Raw genomic sequence first — 8,867 nt, 5'->3', positions numbered from 1 at the left:
AAACAAGATGGTACAACCATTTTTGAAAACAATATGTAGACTCCTAAAAGAGCTGGCTATAGAGTTACCAACAGACCCAATTATTTCCTTACTGGGCATGCACCCTAAAACCTTCAAGCCTCAATCCAGTGAGATTTGATCAACCATGTTTATAGCAGATCAATTCATAATAGCTAAGAGCTGGAATCAACACAAAACAAGAGGAAAAATACAATGTGCAAACTGTGGGGCAGGGGCAGAATCCATTTGGGATGTTATTGTCTAGGAAACTCTGGGCCATGGTGGATCATGAGGCCTTCAAGCCTTTGGTCTGGAATGAGGAGAGACACACCACGATGACTGATGCAGACACTTTTCATGCAGATACCCCACCCAAATGGTACAGAGACGATTTTAGAAACAGCTTGAAGAAAGCCACATCCAATGGACTCTGTGGTTCAGTCTCAAGAGAAGAACTGTGGGGTCCTTGTTTCCTCAGGAGGCCATTGCACACTGGCTCTCCGGAGGCATCCAGACAACTGTGGGGCATGGTCTTGAGTTTCGTGAGTGCAATGGGAAGAAATACCTGGGAGACAGATCAGAGAATAGCTCGTTTATTTGTCAGGGGACTGAGTTTTTATAAGCAATTGAGAGAGAGTAGAAAGTGGGTCCTAAGGGGATTGCTGGCTTCAAAGGTAGCTTGCCAATGCCTAGGGTTGTCCATTTCAGCACCTAGGGAGAGAGTCAGGTGATCTATTTAGTGGCGGGGAAAGGTATGGGTTACGAGTCACAGAGGAATGGGCTGTGTGAAGGCTGCTGGCTGATACCATATAAGGAGTTTCCTAGGCAACTGGACAAAGGTCACAGTGCTATGTGTGAAGCCTACGTCCAGCTGTCCCTGGGCTGCAGAGGTAGTGTCCTCCTGTAGCCTGGGGCCCCTTAGCCATGCCTGGCAGCTCAGGTCCCTCTCCTGAAGGCTCTAGTCTGTGCTTGGCAGTGTCCAACAAAGAACATGGTAGTAAAGTAGAAAGCATACTGGTCTCCAAATTTCTGTGATGACAATATCCTTATAGTCCCCCTGAACAATGTGCTATAAATGTTTCATTTGCTGGGATTAGTGACATGATTAGCTGAAATCTAAGTGCACAGACTGAGAAAGTTTAGTCTTTGATATTAAACTACATGCAGGCTGCTTGGCTATGTGTCAGCAACGAGAAAGGCTCATAGTGGCCAGTTTGTGTCATACATATGTGTTACCACCTTCTGCTCTGAATCCTTTGCCTGCGGAAGCTCCTGCAAGAGGACATATGAACCCTTGCCAGAAAGGGCAATCCTTTCCTCCATCACTAAACAGGAGCAGTATGATGGGATGGGATGACAACGCATGCTTTTCCTCAGCAGGGTTAAAATACTCCATTTTCTTTTGTATCTGAAAGAAGTCCAGCATTCAGAGATATTAAACAGAGCAGCTCAAGAACTTCTCAAGTGAAAGGTGACAAAAAACACACTGCTCAGCAAGAGCCATGACCAAAGACAATGAAGTTTTTCCCTACCAGAAGTTCTCCACAATTACATAAGACCAAGGGAGAAAACACCATGTCCTGAACAATCAGGGACCCAATGGGGGCTTCATGCCAACCAGTGTCCATCGAAGCACTTGAACAGCTGACTCCTCTTCGGGGGTCACTTGGTGCATGTGGAGACAGCAACTCTAGACATGTTACCTCTGTGTCCCAATCCAATGATGAGGGGAAGGTTCTGGCGAAGTGAGCAGTAGCTCCTCAAAGTAGCCCAGCTTGAAATCTGTAATATCTTCTTCAAACACTTGTTCTTCCATGCTGAAGATTCCCTTGTCAGCCATGTCCTGAAATGGGTGGCGTGATGGGGAAGAAGGAGGGGGGTGTCCTCAATCGAGTCCTCTTATGAAGAAGACCAGTATGGCTCCTCTCCAAACAAGTGTGTTATATGTGAGCTGTTTAAGGGCTCTTCTCATTCATGAACTCAGAAATCATGGAAGACAGAAAAAAATCAGTTTTCTAAGAATGAACCCAGTTGTATTCATTGAAAACCTCAAATAAATCCCATGGTGATAAATAAACAACAATATCAGTGAGAGTCTTCAGTCTGTGTCATGTCTAACTTCTGTTCTGCTCATGTATCTTTGTATCCATCACTTGGTTTCCCCTTGCTCTCTCAGTTAAATTCGCAGCATTGTCCCACCCACTCGAAAGTGTGCTGCCAGGTGTGGCAAGGGCCCAGAAAGCTCTGCCCCTGGCACATGATAGCTAGCCACAGACAGAAGAGCCTGGGTCCTGACCTAGACAGGTCACCTCCATCAAGTCAGCTATCCTGAGAGTACTGCCTGCTGGATACCCTCCTACTGTCAATGTTGCTCAGGGGTTTCTGATTAGCAACTGAGGGTCTCTAAACCCAAAACTCAGCATTTCCCCAGAAGACCACCTAAGAGTCCCCCCCCCACCTCCAATCTACCAATGGATGGACCATACTATATCCTGCTTCACAAGAGAAAGGCCACTACAGTCATCAGATGATGGTGGGGAGTCCCTGACATTTAAGTACAAATGGCACTAGAAACATTGTTAAATATAAAAAATACTACACATGGAATAAGACTACCTAAATCTTCTTAAACATTAATCACACTCTATTAGAGCAGTAGTTAGAAACCTGGGAACATGAAATATGAAACACCCATTCTGCATTGACCACAGGACATTTTATTCAGTGGAACTTGATAGCGCTGTGAAAGGACAGACCAACAGCTTTTTCATTCTTCATCTAATGGCACCAGGCATCAATGTCTACTCACTTTTTGGCAAAAGTCACTGCCTGGTCCCTACTGTTACTCCAAGGTCCCCATGCTCATGCACTGGTTTGACCTAAACAAGCACAGAACAGTTACCACCATCTGCACACACACACACACACACACACACACACACACACACATACAATTCCATGGAGTGGGCACACCCTGGCTCTCAGATCACCAACAGGAAATGAGGTCCACAGTGGAGAAATCAATCAGCCCAGGCTGAGAGAACCCAGCTCCTGAACACCTCCAGTGGGATTTTAGTGCCCCCTTTCAGGAGCAAGGCTTAGGAGGACCCCAACACACGTTCTGATGTTAGCTCACAAGAAAACAGACCCTCCACTTAGCTGAGTGAACTGTATCCGGGGGAGGGGGGAGGAATGCTCTCTGAGTTGCTGATCTCATAGCAGGTGGAGACCCACTTACCAACTATCACTCTTGAGCCAAGTATTCCGCTTCCTGTGTATGTACTGAATCTGAATGGTGGTCATCCCCATCCTCTCTACCAACCCCTTTTGTGATGGCACCACCTTTGCTGTCCTTGTGAGCAGTGCCGTTGGTGAGCAGTCCGGCTGGTTGTTCAGGAAAGGATTCCATGGTGTCTCAGCAAAATTGCATAGTTACACATTGAGTCACATCACAATCTGACCATCAGCCTCACTGTCATTGGCCATTCCTGGCTCCAAGTGTTTCCCACGTGATGAGAACATTTATGCACACTAAATAGGGCACTAAGTATTAGGAGAACCAAGAATTCCAGAAATTCTTGTTTGGTGAACAAATACATTCGGTTAGATTTATGTACAAGTGCATGAGTGAGGGATTGTCTATAGTAGAATGGGAAACTTATATTCAGCTACAACTCTGAAGATTTCACTCTTTAACCAGCATGGGTAACCTTTTAGATTCCCTCATGGATGGGCAGAGCCCCATTGGACACTTCCTCTTAGCAAATTCACTATTTAAAGAACATACTGTGGTGTCCAGGCCCGCCTGGAAATGGCTGGAAACTGCTGAAAGGATCTGGGGAGGGGGGTCGATCTCCTGAACCCCTCCTTCCTATAGTTTGTTAACTACCTAAAGGTCCAGGTAAAATAAAATTACACAAATGGTTAAAAAATGAAAAAGTAAAGGTGTTCTCACAAACTTGGTAATCTTAATAAGCAAGTGAATGAGGTATTAATACTGAATGTGTCTTGTGAGCTTACTTAGTCAATATATAGACATAATGAATCACAATTTAAATTAACATGCAAAATGGTCCCAGGGACAGATTCATAGTTATTAATGCACTAATACCATAAATACCCAATGGCACCTAATTTGCTAGAGGTAACTATTGATATCTAGGGAATGAAATTCTATCCAGAAAGTTGAAAATCAGTGTTGCCAACTCTAAGGTATCATTGCTAGTTGAAAGAAAAATGATCTAGTGCTACAGGAGCAGACTTAAACCCATATTAATAGTCACCTAGAGGCACTAATAATTTATTGCTTATGATTTCCTATTGAAGCACTGTGTTAATATTAAATCATTATCCATAATGGGGTGACTGGTTAGCTCTCTGTAATTTACAAATCTGACAAACAGGAATGAAATAGACCTCCCTCTTTTAGCATCAAAGTGTTGAGGGCGGATAACAATATCCCCACTACAGAGTCTCCGATAATGTGTCTTGACACCTATAGTCACATTGGTGAAATTATAATGAGTTGACGTAATGATCTTTTTCCCCATGTTCAATTCTGGAGGACCTCTGCTTAGGAGTCATTTCAGAAGAGACAGATACTTTTTTAGAAAAGACAGAGTCTGGGAGTGGGTCATTGAAACCCCAATCCATATAAATGGGCTCTGTAAATTGATTGGAAATGTGGTTGAGGACCCAACACAAACTGGGGACTGACATGCTGGAGCACTCCTCACTCATCCACATCTACTTTCAGTTAATTAATGGATATAGCACCATTTAGGGATGTTCTCAAATCTCAGAGTTCCACACTAAACATTCAGGTTCAAGATGACTACAGAGAATGTACTGTAGAAACCCCAGTCCTTACAGAGGGTCTTCCAATAACGCATCTTCACCCCATGTCAGCCTGGCACCCAAGTGAGTCCCAATTGTAATGAGTCCCTTCCCTACTTGGAATCCAGGTGTGTCTCTGTGGGAGCATTGTCAGAGGCTCTGATTCTGATAGGCCCATGTCACTTTTTGAGTAAAAATGAGAGCTAGTAGTGGGTCAAACAAGCCCCACCCACATATACAGGGCCCAATAACTGAGCTACAACCCTATTGAGGGCCAATATCACGTAGGGACTAACTACTTGAATGTACCCCAATCACTGCAATGTATCCACATCCAAGGAATTGGTCAGGACAAATTACTGGGTCATTTACTAGGCTTTTCAACCAAAACTCCATGTATTTTTCCTTTACAGGGTTTCCTGGAGCTGATAGAGCATGGTTGATTCCTGAGTCTGGATGAGAGCAGATGCCCCAACTCAGAAAGTTGGGCCCCAGAAATACAGCTCACACTCACTGACAGCACGGCACCAAAGCATTGCTGACTTGATGCAATGATCCCTTTCCCTTCCTTCCCATTCACAACTGACACTTGGAGGACACAGCATCATTGTGTGATGTTCCTGGAAGTGAGAGGACTACCAGGCACTTTCAGAGTGAGGCTGTTGTGATTACTTCCTGGTTGACACACTTGATCAGAAGCTGCTTATGGGAGGAAGGGGTTTATTTCAGGCTCATGGTTACCAAGAGAAGCTTCATCATGGTGAGGAAAGCATGCCGTGGGCAGGAAGCTGTCACATTCCTGGGTGGATGTAGTCTGAGTGACCTGGCTAGCAGTGGAAAGCTGGGATAAGAAACCTCCAGTTCTGTCCCAGTAACACAACTCCTCCAGGAAGTCTCCACCTCTCATATTACCACCAATCGGGGACCTAGTATACAAATCTACTGAGCTTATAAGGAACATCTCATTAAAGCCACCCCTCGTGGGTTCTGATACTTGGAAAGTGACAAGGCATGGGGACCAAGGAAGGATTAAGGGTAACCCAAGCCCAGAATGGAGACAGAAGCAGCACAGAAGCCTTCCCTGGGCCATATGACACACTTATAGTCCATGTTTTGTCTATCAATCTGAACCCCTGTCTTGTGGGCAAGTCCATGATCCCAGGCTCTGGAAGGCCTCTGGTAAGAAAAAATGTGACTCAGATCATGAGAGGGACAATCCCAGGCCTGTCAGGACTCAAAGTGAGCACATATGGAGTGTCATTGCCCATAAATGGGAAGCAGGCTGTGTTGATTTGACAGTATGGCTCCATAGAGTCAGGCATTATTTTTGTTAATATTTGGGCTTGCAACTTGATTGTCCAGATGCATGCTGGAGGGTATGTCACTAGAGGAGAAAATGAAAGTGTGATCAGAAAAGGTAGATCTCTGGCTGTTGTATATGATGGCTCTTGGTGGTATCTCTCTGCTTGGATCTCTGGAAGTAAGCCAGCTTCTTCTGCCATTCATGGTGTTTCACTTGGATTCTGTAAGGCTGAAATAAACCATTCCTCCTGTAAGCTGCTTCTTGTCCGCTGTTTGTCCAGAAATGTAAAGCTGACTGCAATGTAGACCCTTATGGCACTTTTGTTCAGCCAAGGTAAAACCAAGCACCCATAGGTGTATTTCTTCCTCTCACATGTTTTTCCCACTCCCACAGAAATAGGGCTTCATTTTAGGAAAGGTAGTCACAGACCATCAGAAGGAGTGCACTTGACATTGCCACGTATGAGGCAAGGAATGGACAAGGTCCCTATCGCAGAGCACCTGTGCCACACTGAATTAAGACACCTCTCGCAGTCTCCCCTGGACAAGTGTAGGCAGAGATGAAGCCACCTCACTGCCTATTGTCGCATATTCTTACAAACAGTTTATATCAGGCCATCAGAAAATTTTGTCCAGACCCCACTAGAAGAAATTTGAGGGGCCACAGTGAGCACAACTGGGACTAAACATCCTAGGTTGGAAAGATTCCCCCAAATCCTTGTAACCACTCTTGTAAGGACTGGGAATCCAGTGTCCTCACAGGCAACACGGGTGTGCTCTGTGTGCCTAGAGGAGTTGTAGGAATCAGAAGGTGATGGTCTTGATCGGAGGCAGTATCCTTGGGTCCAATAGCACAAGAGGTTCATGAGGAGTCAGAGGTCAAAGTGGTATGCACACCTGAACATGTGCAAAGTATTTCATCCTAAAACAAGATAACCCACATCACTCGGCCCCATGTATCCTTCTCTCCATCTCAGATCCTCCTGATCTGTGAACCAGATTCACCCTGAGGAGACTTATCCTACCTTACATTCTAAAGGGTCAATTTTTCCAGAAAGACAAGAGCCCCTGTGGTGTTAGGCAAACATGGCGGGGGGGGGTGGATTAACAGGTTTTGTGAGAACTGTCCGCAGAGTCTACACATGCACTCTTTCTGAAAGGTCCCTGTGTCTGCATATCTGTGCTCATGCCTGTGGTCCCACAGCAGAGTCAATATGCCACAACCTCAGGAGCATACACCCTACATGGGTTCCAGAGGGTGTGTAGCAGAACACAGAGGAGGGAGAATTCTTCATCCTCTTCCACCTGTTCCTCTTCATCACTTCCTGTTTATATTGTAAGTCTAAGCACGTCATAGGTGGAACACTTCCTCCTGATGGGAATTCAGGTCACTTACACAGTCCTCAAAGGGCTTGCTCCTCCTCCAGTGCCGTGGTCTCCTCTCCATGCAGCCAGTCTGACCAGGCCCCCCAGGAGTAACATGAACAGGAATTGATCCTCTTTCAGGCCCTTCCATCTGTTACTCTCTGTCCCTACAGTGAGATTGATGGGAAAATGCATGACTTAGTGCAGATGGTACTCCTCAAGTATAGAATGAGGGAGCTGACCACCAAGGAAGAAACCCTAAATAGTGTGATTAGACATTGTCACAGGCACTGTCCTTTGATCTTCCCTACAGCATCTCAGTGTATGCTAGGGGTTTTTGGCATTGGAGTGCAGGAAGTTGTCTCTTATGGCCACCCCCATATTCTTGTCCTTGCCTTGGATCTCACATAAGATGGGATGCTGAGTGACATCCAGGGCGTATCTAAGACAGAGCTCCTGATCATGGTCCTCTGCACAATCTTCCTGGAGGACAGTCATGACAGTAATGTGCACTAAGTGAAATCTCTGCCCCATTCCCTGAACCTCTTTGATCGTGTGCACTCTGCAAGGCCCTGGGTTAGCAGGACCCCCACTGTAGTAGAGGGTAGGAATACAGTGACAAATTCTGTTTGATGCAAAGAAAAATGAGAATGTGGGATTCCAAGGAGAGTCACGGGATCCATGTCCTGAACCAAGGCAACTTAAGGCTGGGAGACCCTATAATTCTGTCTATGGGAGTGGATTGCAAAGAAGATTCATGGGTACCAGAGCACAACTTTGAGTGTCATGAACCACTTCAGGATTAGAGAAGAAAAGAATTGTCCTGACCAATTCCTGTTAGTGGTAGTATATATAGAATGGACAAAACATGAGATTTATTTGGTTCTGAGCAAGAATTATACTTATAGCTGAACATAGTTTATAGTGTACAACTGATTTCTGAAAGGAAAAATTTGAGTTTCCTGGAACATAAGGCCTAGAAGCCCTGACAACATGTTTTTCATTGTGTCTGGCAGAGACAGAACCAACTATGAGGAGGAAATGTTACTTTGGCTGTCTCCATTATAATTTATCCAGGAGGTTCCAGTCCTCCCAGGCTGAGGCTGCCCTGAATCTCTTCAAGGCTTTCCTTGGTACAGCATACAGTGTCAGGTGACAAGAAAGTCACATAGGAAGCTGCCGTCCTACAGAGTTCTACTCCAGTCAGTTATTTACCTTGGGAATGTGAGAGGACCCTTCGAGATCTCAGGTACTCTATGAACCCTGGCCAACCTAAGAGACAGCCCTCCATCCCTGAAGGAATATTAATAGGCCAGGTCTCCTGAGGGTCCTAGATGTGTAATCAGGGATGACCTGACTAAAGA

Source organism: Jaculus jaculus, chromosome X, assembly GCF_020740685.1.
Source record: "Jaculus jaculus isolate mJacJac1 chromosome X, mJacJac1.mat.Y.cur, whole genome shotgun sequence".
In the NCBI taxonomy this organism is placed as follows: domain Eukaryota; kingdom Metazoa; phylum Chordata; class Mammalia; order Rodentia; family Dipodidae; genus Jaculus; species Jaculus jaculus.
This window is presented reverse-complemented; position numbering follows the sequence as displayed.